Here is a 13,952-nt window from a genome sequence, read left to right on the forward strand (position 1 = left end):
CTCTGCTCCCATCCTCCCATCCTTGTATACATGGCTCCGCTCCCACCCTCCCATCCTGTATACATATCTCCCCTGTCTCATCCTTGTATACATGGCTCTGCTCCCATCCTCCCATCCTTGCATACATGGCTCCGCTCCCACTCTCCCATACTGTATGCATGGCTCTGCTCCCACTCTCCCATCCTGTATACATGGCTCCCCTGTCCTTCCTGTATACATCGCTCCCCTCCCACTCTCCCTCCCTTGCATATATGGCTCTGCTCCCACTCTCCCTCCCCTGTATATATGGCTCCGCTCCCACCCTCCCTCCCCTGTATATATGGCTCCGCTCCCACCCTCCCTCCCCTGTATATATGGCTCCGCTCCCACTCTCCCTCCTCTGTATATATGGCTCTGCTCCCACTCTCCCTCCCCTGTATATATGGTTCTGCTCCCACTGTCCCTCCCTTGTATATATGGCTCTGCTCCCACTCTCCCTCCCTTGTATATATGGCTCCACTCCCACTTTCCCTCCCCTGTATATATGGCTCTGCTCCCACCCTCCCTTCCTTGTATATATGGCTCCGCTCCCACTCTCCCTCCCTTGTATATATGGCTCCACTCCCACCCTCCCTCCCCTGTATATATGGCTCTGTTCCCACCCTCCCCTGTATATATGGCTCCGCTCCCACACTCCCTCCCGTGTATATATGGCTCCACTCCCACTCTCCCTCCCTTGTATATATGGCTCCGCTCCCACTCTCCCTCCCTTGTATATATGGCTCCGCTCCCACCCTCCCTCCCCTGTATTTATGGCTCCGCTCCCACCCTCCCTCCCCTGTATATATGGCTCCACTCCCACTCTCCCTCCCTTGTATATATGGCTCCGCTCCCACCCTCCCTCAATGGTATATATGGCTCCACTCCCACTCTCCCTCCCCTGTATATATGGCTCCGCTCCCACCCTCCCTCCCCTGTATATATGGCTCTGCTCCCACCCTCCCTCCCCTGTATATATGGCTCCACTCCCACTCTCCCTCCCTTGTATATATGGCTCCGCTCCCACCCTCCCTTCCCTGTATATATGGCTCTGCTCCCACTCTCCCTCCCTTGTATATATGGCTCCGCTCCCACTCTCCCTCCCCTGTATATATGGCTCCGCTCCCACTCTCCCTCCCTTGCATGCATGGCTCCGCTCCCACCCTCCCTCCCCTGTATATATGGCTCCTCTCCCACTCTCCCTCCCTTGTATATATGGCTCCGCTCCCACTCTCCCTCCCTTGTATATATGGCTCCGCTCCCACCCTCCCTTCCCTGTATATATGGCTCTTCTCCCACTCTCCCTCCCTTGTATATATGGCTCCGCTCCCACTCTCCCTCCCTTGTATATATGGCTACGCTCCCACTCTCTCTCCCTTGTATATATGGCTCCGCTCCCACCCTCCCTCCCGTGTATATATGGCTCCGCTCCCACTCTCCCTCCCTTATATATATGGCTCCGCTCCCACTCTCTCTCCCTTATATATATGGCTCCGCTCGGCTCCCCCATCCCCCCCATCATACTTACCCTCACATAGCTGACCTTCCTTCCGCTGAACTTCCCTCCCTGCATCTCGCAGCACTTCAGCTCCTGTGCGGAGCGGTCACGTGCTACCGCTCGTTAAGGTCTATGAATATGGACGCCACGCCTATGGGAGATGAGTGGTGTCCTTATTCATGACCTTAAATGAGCGGTACACTTGACCGCTCAGCGCTGGATGAAGCCGCCGCGCCGACAGGGACCGCTAGGTGAGTATCAGCTGTTGCACCGCCGCCGGCTCCCCTTGTGTCCGCGGACCGGCAAGGGCACTGCAACGGCCCGGTGCTGGGCCGCGGACCGGTGGTTGGGGACCCCTGCATTAGATAACACAGGATAACATCATTCAAGGTAGGTGATTTTACAGCTCATCTTCTCCTCATCCCAGCAGAATGACCTCTGCACAGGTCACAGAGGATGGCCACATCACTCTCCCATAAAAGTCAGCTAACATCTCCAGTCTACAGTTTCATATGGTCCATTTCGCTACTGTAAAACATATCTCTCAATGCTGATAACTCCAGTGCAGGCAGAACTGATCTCTTCATAATCATGTATAGAAAAATAAAATACAAAAATCTACATTCCAATTAGGGAAAATAAAACAAATATGTATACACATCCGGTTTTAAATAGTAAAAATATACACATTTTTTATTAAAAACTATGGCTTTAACACCTGTTTTTTCAAGCTTTTTGATGCCTTTTTTATTTTTTAACAATGAAAACGTCTGTGTGCAGACTGTGCAATAATTCACTAGGATCTTTAAAGTAACACTTGGCCTAGTGATTTTGTCCTAAAGAAATTTCCACAAAAACACCAACAAAATCATGCCGAAAAAAGGTGCAAAACGCTGTATGTAAATCCAACCTTAAAAAAAGAAAAAAAAAATACATGTTAAAAGCTGGCCAAATTTTCAGTGTTTTTGTAATTTTATTATTATTTTATTATTTTTTTTATTTATTTTAACAATCTGCATATTACAATACAGAAGGTCAAACCGTCATTATATATACACATTGTGGCTTGTCAGCATGAAAACTATCCTAAAAATACAGTGCCAATGTAGTCTAATCAGATTATGGCTTTCTTTTATTTAAAGCTTGTTTGAAGGTGAGGGTAATTATCTTCTAGGTGTAAAGGGCCTGTCACACAAAGCGATATCGCTATAACTTGTGACGTTATAGCGATATTGCTAGTGATTTCGCTGTGTGTGATACTTACCTACGACCCGCTCCCCCGCTGGTTATCGCTGATCACGCGAGAACGTCCTGGACCGTTTCTCGTCATCAGCTTCCTGCGGCGAGACGAGCGACGAGCGTGGAGCCGGGTGGGAGGACGTAGGATCGCCTAGTGTGACAGGTAAGTAGCGACCCCCGTCCCCAGCGATGTCGCTGGTGAGATCTGCCTGTGTGGCAGCTCACTAGCGACCACTTAGCGATGTACCAGCGATCCTGACCGCGTCATATCGCTGGAACATCGCTAAGTGTGAGAGTACCTTAAGACCTTTGGTTAAAACATTTTGTAGATGATCCCCAATGTGTTAACTGACGAGGGGCAGTACCCCAAAACACAGTGTCTGCAAATTGAGATTCTGGCTTGGCTTTTATCTTAAGTCATGTAACAAGGCTCGTTAAAGGGTCGACACTGACTTTTAGGATTGCTACTTCCAATAGGTGGCACTAGAGCTCTAGTCCTCTTCCTCTCTGGAGACAATTTGCATAATTAGCATATTTCCCAGAGGAGCATTTCGGCTTTAAGTCTCCTCATGTCGACATGTTTAGCATGTCATTCTCCGCAAGGAGAAATGATACTTCTTGGATATCGGTCAGACGCCTCTCTCACAGCCAAACCAGATCTCACACTTTGCACTGACGAGGGACAGTACCCCGAAACACAGTGTCTGCAAATTGAGATTCTGGCTTGGCTTTTATCCTAAGTCATGTAACAAGGCTCGTTAAAGGGTCGACATTGACTTTTAGGATTGCTACTTCCAATAGGTGGGGCTAGAGTTCTAGTCCTCTTCCTCTGTGAAGAGACAATTTGCATAATTAGAATATAAAAAAAACTCTTTCCCCAGTTATCATACTATATTTTTCAGACTATAAGATGCACCTCCATATACAGTAGGGCGCGACCCATATTTAACCAAGAAAAAATAAAGAAAAAATATTTTGTACTCTAGTAACCTAAGGAAGTGGAGGAGCCAATGGCACTAAGTATTGCATACTGAAAGAGGCCGTCCCTCCCTCCTCCATATTACATACCATTCAGCCAATGACCGAAAAAGCCTTTTATGCTTTCTACCTAATAAACTGCTTTTGCATAGTTCATCCTGCTAAAGATGAAACAATCTGCAATGCACTTAAAGAGTGACTGCAAACTTATCATTTTGGACAGGACAACCCCTTTAAGTATTTTGCCCAACATATCAGTTTTACGTGATGCTTTTTTCATCTTTGGAGGGTGCAGCCAGGCCCTGTAGTATTGGTGTTGGGAATTAGGTTGTCTGTCCTTGTGGAGTGCATGTACTTAATGCATGTTAATCCACCTCTAACAGTATGGGCATGTCCATGATAATAAATGGGAAATGTTTAAGAACATCCTAAATAGGCACTGTAAACGGTTTATACTTTGTGGGAATAAAAGGACAAGAAATAGGAAAAACCCAATGTGACTAAGGAATAAAAGGACAAGAAATAGGAAAAACCCAATATGACTAAACAAAGACGTAAGAGGGGCAATTAACAGTATAAAGAAAGCATTTAAGCTTCTAAAGCAGGATGGAACTGATGAAGCTCTAAAAACTTTAGGGATAAAAATAATTTATCTAAAAAACTAATTAAAGCTGCCAAAAAGGAAACAGAGCAGCACATTGCTAAGGAGAGTAAAACTAATCCCAAACTGTTTTTCATCTATATCAATAGTAAAAGAATCAAAAGTGAAAGTGTAGCCCCCTTAAAAAATTGTGAGGAAAGAATGGTTGTAGATGACAAAGAAAAAGCTAATATATTAAACACCTTCTTCTCCACAGTATTCACGGTGGAAAATGAAATGCTAGGTGAAATGCCGAGAGACAAAGAAAACCCTATATTAAGGGTCACCAATCTAACACTAGAAGAGGTGCGAAAACGGCTAAATAAAATTAAAATAGATAAATCTCCGGGTCCGGATGGTATACACCCATGAGCACTAAGAGAAATAAGTAATGTAATAGACAAGCCATTATTTCTTATATTTAGGGACTCTATAGTGACGGGATCTGTTCCACAGGACTGGCGCATATAAAATGTGGTACCAATATTCAAAAAGGGCTCTAAAAGTGAACCTGGAAATTATAGGCCAGTAAGTCCAACCTCTATTGTTGGTAAAATATTTGAAGGGTTTCTGAGGGATGTTATTCTGGATTATCTCAATGAGAATAACTGTTTAACTCCATTATCAGCATGGTTTTATGAGGAATCACTCCTGTCAATCCAATCTAATCAGTTTTTATGAAGAGGTAAGCTATAGACTGGACCAAGATGAGTCATTGGACGTGGTATATCTTGATTTTTCCAAAGCGCTTGATACCGTGCCACACAAGAGGTTGGTACACAAAATGAGATTGCTGGGTCTGGGGGAAAATGTGTGTAAATGGGTAACTGGCTTAGTGATAGAAAGCAGAGGGTGGTTATAAATGGTATATTCTCTAACTGGGTCGCTGTGACCAGTGGGTTACCGTTGAGGTCGGTGTTGGGACCTATTCTCTTCAACATATTTATTAACGATCTGATAGAAGGTATACACAGTAAAATATCGATATTTGCAAGTGATACAAAACTATGTAAAGCAGTCAATACAAGAGAAGATAGTATTCTACTACATATGGATCTGGATGAGTTGGAAACATGGGAAGAAGGAATCAATATCACCATTACACACTGAACGGGAAACCACTGGGTAAATCTGACATGGAGAAGGACTTGGGGATCCTAGTTAATGATAAACTTACCTGTAGCAGCCAGTGCCAGGCAGCGACTGCCAAGGCAAACAGGATCATTGGATGCATTAAAAGAGGTCTGGATACACATGATGAGAGCATTATACTGCCTCTGCAAAAATCTCTGGTTAGGCCACACATGGAGTACTGTGTACAGTTTTGTGCACCGATGCTCAGGAAAGAAATAATGGAACTAGAGCGAGTACAAAGGAGGGCAACAAAATTAATAAAGAGGATGGGGGAACTGCAATACCCAGAGAGATTAGCAAAATTAGGATTATTTAGCTAGTAAAAAGATGACTGGGGGGCGATCTAATAACCATGTATAAGTATATAAGGCGACAATACAAATTTCTCTCCGAGGATCTGTTTATACGAAGGAAGGTGACAGTCACAAGGTGGCATTCTCTAAGTCTGGAGGAGAGAAGGATTCTTTACTGTTAGGACAGTGAGAATCCAGAATTCCTTGCCTGAGGAGGTGGTGATAGCGAACTCAGTCAAGGGGTTTAAGTTAGGCCTGGATGTCTTCCTGGAGCGTAACAATATTGTATCTTACAGTTATTAGGTTCTTTAGAAGGACATAGATCTGGGGATTTATTCTGATGGAATATAGGCTGAACTGGATGGACAAATGTCTTTTTTCGGCCTTGCTAACTATGTTACTTTGTCACCAATAGGCTGTAAGCAGGAATGGTGCACTACACATGTCTATTTGACTAGTGCCTTTTACAAGACTTGTGCATGTGTAATACCAATCAACCGCCTCCCTTTCCCCATGGATGGTAGGTGTCTGAGCAGTTGATCATTAGAATTTTGTACCTTTACTACCTGCACCATTATCATGTTGATCTATTGCATCCTGCAGATCATTAGTAATGCGACCAGTTATAGGTAAATATGGCTGTTTTTTTGTGATGATTTGCTAATCTAGTAATACAAACTACATAAGGATTATCAGTATACAGTATATTTGAGACTTCCTACAGGCAGCATACAACCAGCCAATATGCATGCTCCTGGGGGTCTCAAAGTTGCAGGATTATGTTCACATCCATAACAGACCTTTAGGCCAATGTTAGGCTCCCAACTGCCTTGTCAATCCAATGGTAAAACACAATTAATTTTTTGTGATTCCAATGGGCTTAAAAAGGGTACCCCTTACTGTAAACCACTTACAGTGGGGGAAATAAGTATTTGATCCCTTACTGATTTTGTAAGTTTGCCCACTGACAAAAACATGAACAGTCTAAAATTCTAAGGGTAGGTTAGTTTTAGGGTAGCACGGTGGCTCAGTGGTTAGCACTGCAGCCTTGCAGCGCTGGAGTCTCCTGGGTTCAAATCCCACCAAGGGATTCAAATCTGCAAGGAGTTTGTATGTTCTCCCCGTGTTTGCGTGGGTTTCCTCCAGGTTCTCCAGTTTCTTCCCACATTCCAAAGACATACTGATAGGGAATTTATATTGTGAGCCCCATTGGGAACAGTGATGATAATGTATGTAAAGCGCTGCGGAATAAAATAGTGCTATATAAGCAAAAACATAATAAATATCAACTGAAGTCAGCTGCAGAAAAGCATCACAAAGGAAGAAACACAGCATTTGGTGACTTCCAGACTTCAGACATTCATTGCCTGCAAAGGATTCTCTCCAAAAATTGTTAAGGCTGAGTTCACACGTAGCGGCAGTTTTAAACGCGCGATTTTGCCGCGAAAACGTGAAAAATAAGCTTTCCGGAAGGTCCCGGAAATAAGATTTAATAAGATTTCCGGAAGGTCCCATTTGCTATAAAAAGCGCGCATGGCTGTTCCGCCATGCGCTACTATAGCCATACTGCTGCTGTATGTTTGTTTGATGGATGCATGGATTGGTGAATGACTCATTGGAAACCCCTACCCTCTGATACTATGTTTGTGAGAGTGCCTGAGTTATTGCCACTATCAGCACCAGCGCGCTACTGCTCCATTGCCTCAGCAGTCTAGCGTCAGCATTGCGCCTGCTAGTTAGCAGCATCTTTACAGCGGCTCTGTCTTTGCCGCGCTGCAGTTGCAGCTCTTTGTGCGTCCGCAGTTGCGATGCTTTACACCTGTGCCTTGTCGGTAGGTCTAGACGGAGTAAGTACCGCCATCTATTGCTACTCCTGTGACCAGATACCGCGGGTGCAGCGCTGTAGTTCTGTGACCTAAACAGACTCAGCGTTTTTGTGTTTTGTTTCTGGGACTCTGGGAGTTCAACAGAGTCTGAGCAGTGCACATTGGGTGCCGTTATCCCCTGTGCACATTACTGCCAGATTGCTCTGCCGTCACCTAGCAGCAGTTATTACATCTTCTGCACGGTGGACCCTGAGTGGCGAAGGTACTTTATTTATATTTTTATTTAGTGCCTTCCGCCACTCCTAACATTATACTAGCGCCAGGATCTGGCTAGTGATGGCAGATCAGCAGCAACTCATGCAGTGCATACGGCAGCTTGAGAACCGTTTAGTTACTCTTGAGAAGGCTCTCGCCGCTGCTCACGCTACTGATGCTGCTGTACAGGCTCTAACTGATGCGGTAGGTCGTATGTCTGTGTACACCCTTGCACCGACAGTCACTCGCCTCCCGTTACCCGATAAGATTTCCGGAGATGGCACTTCCTGTAGGGGCTTCATCAGTCAGTGCTCAATCCACCTGGAGCTACTGGCCGCGCAATTCCCTATGGAACGGGCCAAGGAGGCATTTGTTATTTTCCTACTGTCGGGCAAGGCCTTGGAATAACCTATTAATGGCTATCAAGCAGGTTTTCCTCAGCCCACGGGTCACGCACGACACTTCTCTGCAGTTACTCGCTCTTACTCAGGGATCCCTCTCGGTTAGCCAGTATGCCGTCCCCGTCCGTTTTCGGACACTGGCATCTGAGCTGGAATGGTCCGATAGGGCCCTTATTCCCGTTTTTTGGCGTGGGCTAGCGGAGCATGTCAAGGATGCTCTCTCTACCAGAGAGATCCCCACTACCTTGGAGGGGCTAATTTCTGTCTCCTCACGTATTGACCTCCGTTTTTCGGAGCGCGGTATGGAGCGTGCTCACTCCAAGCGGAGAGCTAGTCCGGCTCTCAAATTTTTTGAGCCTCTTGAGCTGACTAAGCCAGAGGTTCTATACCCCGAGCCCATGGAAGTGTCTTGTACCAGTTATGACACAGCTCCGGCTCAGGTGTCCATTTGCGGTTGTCATCATGTGTGTGCTGCTTCTCAGGAGGCTAGCTCCCCGCAATGGTTGAACTCTGAGCTGGTTGACAAGTCCTTTGTTCCTCCTGATCTTAGGGCTCAAGTCCTCGCCTGGGCACACGCGTCCAATGCGCACAACCATCGGGGCTATATGCAAACCACAAAGCTATTGGCCGGCGCGTATTGGTGGCCCCACAGAGCTTGGGACATCAAAAAATTTATTCAGGCCTGCGCCTCATGTGCTCAGGATAGCCTTCCTAGGCGGAGAGTGGTGACGACCGCCGACTCACGGCGGCGCTCTGCTGCATCACCTGCTCCCGCTATCTCACAGGTGTCCCTTCTGAAACCTGGTGACCTTGCCTCCACTGATGCCTTCTATGTGTCCCGGTTTACGGTATCACCCACCAGGACACCAAGCTCACCTTTGGGCGAGTTTGAGCCCAATGCCACTGTAGGGCACAGGCTGATGGTCCGGAAGGCTCAGTGAGGGGGGCCCTAGGAGGGGGGTAATGTTAGGAGTCAGATTTCTGCCTCTCCTTTGCTGAAATCTGGACTCTCACATTCTGCAGTCTCCTGCTCTTCATCTGCTGTAGAGGAGACTGCAGAGGAGATTGCCCTGCGGCAACTCTCTCCAGAGGCTAAGTCCTCTACTCTTGCGTCTGAGCATGCTCATGGGACGAACTCCCATTGGAGTTCGGGATTCAGGTGTTCAGGTACTGTGTCAGATCCCATTGGCTCCTCTTGGAGACCTGGAGATTTCCGGAAGGTCCCGTTCACTATAAAAAGCGCGCATGGCTGTTCCGCCATGCGCTAGTATAGCCATACTGCTGCTGTATGTTTGTTTGATGGATGCATGAACTGGTGAATGTCTCATTGGAAACCCCTACCCTCTGATACTACGTTTGTGAGAGTGCCTGAGTTATTGCCAGTATCAGCGCCAGCGCGCTATTGCTCCATTGCCTAAGCAGCCTAGCGTCAGCATTGCGCCTGCTAGTTAGCAGTGTCATTACAGCGTCTCTGTCTTTGCCGTGCTGCAGTTGCAGCTCTTTGTGCGTCCGCAGTTGCGACGCTTTACACCTGTGCCTTGTCGGTAGGTCTAGACGGAGTAAGTACCGCCATCTATTGCTACTTCTGTGAAGCGCTGTAGTTCTGTGACCTAAACAGACTCAGCGTTTTTGTGTTTTGTTTCTGGGACTCTGTGAGTTCATCAGAGTATGAGCAGTGCACATTGGGTGCCGTTAACCCCTGTGCACATTACCGCCAGATTGATCTGCCGTCACCTAGCAGCAATTATTACATCTTCTGCACGGTGGACCCCGAGTGGCGAAGGTACTTTATTTATATTTTTATTTAGTGCCTTCCACCACTCCTAACACATGTGGCACATCAAACTTATTGAGAATTTCGCTAGAAAAACAATGGTGTGCTTAGTTTTAATGTAACTTTATTCTTTCATGAGTTATTTACAAGTTTATGACCACTAATAAAATGTGTTCAAAGTGCTGCCCATTGTGTTGGATTGTCAATGCAACCCTCTTCTCCCACTCTTGACACACTGGTGGCCATTCAACTGGCCCACGATGACCAATCCACTTTCCAGGAAACTGTTCATGTAGGAATGCTCGGACACCCATAATTGATGGTATGGTGTGGTATATGGGGTACGAAGATAGGGGGGCCATTCTTCATCAAAGGAAACCTCAATGCCACTGGATATCTGAAATTGCTACATGATGATGTGTTGCCCTCTTTATGCACTAAAGATGGCCCGAGTTTTTCCAGCAAGATGGTGCACCACCACATTATGGGTGTCAGGTCTGAGCTTTCCTACAAGGAATCTGACCCCTTTAGAGTAGCATTTCTTCTGCGGTGCTGTGATCAGTGTGTCAAGAGTGGGAGAAGAGGGTTGTATTGACAATCCAACACAGTGGGCAGCACTTTGAACACATTTTATAACTGGTCATAAACTTGTAAATAACTCATGAAATAATAACACTATGTTAAAACCAAGCACACCATTGTTTTTCTTGTGAAATTCTTAATAAGCTTGATTTGTCACATGATCCTCTTGCCATTGGAAAAAATAAAGTTGGATCCAAAATGGCTGACCACAAAATGGCCAACTTAACAATGGCCACCATAATCACCATCCATCTTGAAAAGTTTCCCCCTCCCATATACTAATGTGTCACAAACAGGAAGTTGATATCACCAACCATTCCCATTTTATTTAGGTGTATACGTATAAATGGCCCACCTTGTATATATTTTGTTATTTTATCACACTTCATAATGCCAGCTTGAAAGACTGTCAGTATAAGAACTTTCGAACATCCAATCTAGCCCCCTATGATGGGTGAACATGTTATTATTCCTTAAAGTAACTTACGCATAAATGGGTAGTACTGCATTCGGAAGTTATGCATAACATTGGAGATAATTTCCCGATCACTGAGGGTCTCACTGCTGGGACCCCTGCCATCCCGACGAAACCAGGAGTGAAGGTCAATCGTGTATTGCTGCTCCATTCATTCTTATGGGAGTGCAGAAGACCGGTAGAGTGCATCGGTTATCTATCTCCGGTAGTCCAAATAAGAATGAATGGAGTGGGGCTCTGCCATGGCTCTTGAGATTGGTTGGTGAGTCGCAACAGTCGGACCCCCCAACGATCAGGAAGTTATCTCATTTCCTATGAATAGGGGCTAACTTCAAAACTTGAGAATACTCCTTTAAAATTCTTCTGAAATCTGTCCTCCAAGCCACATAATAGACCTCTATTCAGTATTCATTTGATTATTATTATCGGTAGGATTACATAGAGAGGTGTTACCTCTGTTGTAAATTGTTACCAAATTTCATCCACACAGTGCAGAAAAAAGTTCTGCAAACAATGATATACCATGAGGATTCTAAAGCCGCAGTGGGTCAATTTATGTTGCAGATTAATTGATTAATGGCAGATTTTTCTGAATTGGATACAAAGGAAAAGTCAGAAAATTCAGCAAACACCAGTTTTGTCAAGTATAAAATAGTAAAAAAAAAACACTATAGACATCTTCCCTGACAGTTAACTCCACAGCTTCACTGTGAGGTGTCTTCTGCCTTCTTATGTTTGATCAGCATCAAGCATTGGTTATTAGGCTGCCTTATAAGGCTCCCTAATAGCTGCATTGCTGTTTGCACACTGCTGTGCAAACTGCTTTTTAAAAGCAAAAATACTTTTCTTTCTCTTTTCTGCACAGTTACCAAGCGTTCATTTTTCCACACTTTTGTGTGCAGCAGTCCTGCTTATTAGGCTGCCTGCTGCCATACTTGGACTGAGAGCATCATTGTCAGCCTTCTAAAATCTCTAGGGAGATTCCAATTCTTTCCAATACTATATACACCTTGTACCTTCTCATACACCAGCCTATTTCAGCCTGTTAAATTGAGGTGTAATCTATAGTGGGCCTGAGATAATAGTTCAGCCTCCTAAAATCTCTAGAGAGATTCAAATTCTCCCCAATACTATATACACCTTGCACCTTGTCATACACCAGCCTATTTCAGCCTGTTAAATTGAGGTGTAATCTATAGTGGGCCTGAGATAATTGTTCAGCCTCCTAAAATCTCTAGGGAGATTCAAATTTTCCCCAATACTATATACACCTTGTACCTTGTCATACACCAGCCTATTTCAGCCTGTTAAATTGAGGTGTAATCTATAGTGGGCCTGAGATAATAGTTCAGCCTCCTAAAATCTCTAGAGAGATTCAAATTCTCCCCAATACTATATACACCTTGCACCTTGTCATACACCAGCCTATTTCAGCCTGTTAAATTGAGGTGTAATCTATAGTGGGCCTGAGATAATTGTTCAGCCTCCTAAAATCTCTAGGGAGATTCAAATTTTCCCCAATACTATATACACCTTGTACCTTGTCATACACCAGCCTATTTCAGCCTGTTAAATTGAGGTGTAATCTATAGTGGGCCTGAGATAATAGTTCAGCCTCCTAAAATCTCTAGGGAGATTCAAATTTTCCCCAATACTATATACACCTTGCACCTTGTCATACACCAGCCTATTTCAGCCTGTTAAATTGAGGTGTAATCTATAGTGGGCCTGACATAATAGTTCAGCCTCCTAAAATCTCTAGGGAGATTCAAATTTTCCCCAATACTATATACACCTTGTACCTTGTCATACACCAGCCTATTTCAGCCTGTTAAATTGAGGTGTAATCTATAGTGGGCCTGAGATAATAGTTCAGCCTCCTAAAATCTCTAGGGAGATTCAAATTTTCCCCAATACTATATACACCTTGCACCTTGTCATACACCAGCCTATTTCAGCCTGTTAAATTGAGGTGTAATCTATAGTGGGCCTGACATAATAGTTCAGCCTCCTAAAATCTCTAGGGAGATTCAAATTTTCCCCAATACTATATACACCTTGTACCTTCATACACCAGCCAATTTCAGCCTGTTAAATTGAGGTGTAATCTATAGTCGGCATGAGATAATAGTTCAGCCTCCTAAAATCTCTAGGGAGTTTCAAATTCTCCCCAATACTATATACACCTTGTACCTTGTCATACACCAGCCTATTTCAGCCTGTTAAATTTAGGTGTAATCTATAGTGGGCCTGAGATAATAGTTCAGCCTCCTAAAATCTCTTGGGAGATTCAAATTCTCCCCAATACTATATACACCTTGCACCTTGTCATACACCAGCCAATTTCAGCCTGTTAAATTGAGGTGTAATCTATAGTGGGCCTGACATAATAGTGCAGCCTCCTAAAATCTCTAGGGAGATTCAAATTCTCCCCAATACTATATACACCTGTCATGTCGGACACAGTTCGCACCAGGGTGTCCGGCAGACAGCGGTAATACCCCATCCTACCACTTTGTTCTCAGCGGCGCTGGTTGGTCTTCTGATCCGGCTTGGATTGGGTTAACCAGGTTGTCATTCTGACTGAGGTCTTAGCCACACCCTCTGTCTTTAAATTGTCCTGCGTGACTATGGGCGTCGCTCACTATAGCTCTTGCCTTGTGCTAGCGATACCGGTCTGGAGTGGTGGTCTAAGGAGCATACTGTTTCTGGTGTAGTATATTCTGTTGTTGCCATTTTGCCTCCCTGTGTTGTATTATTTGGTTGTCCTTGCACATTATTGTATTCCCCTGTGTGTACGCGGTGTGGTGCATTTCCTTTATCCCTGTCCATACGTATT

Source organism: Dendrobates tinctorius, unplaced genomic scaffold (assembly GCF_039654945.1).
Source record: "Dendrobates tinctorius isolate UK_male_01 unplaced genomic scaffold, ASM3965494v1 ptg000007l, whole genome shotgun sequence".
Classification (NCBI taxonomy): domain Eukaryota; kingdom Metazoa; phylum Chordata; class Amphibia; order Anura; family Dendrobatidae; genus Dendrobates; species Dendrobates tinctorius.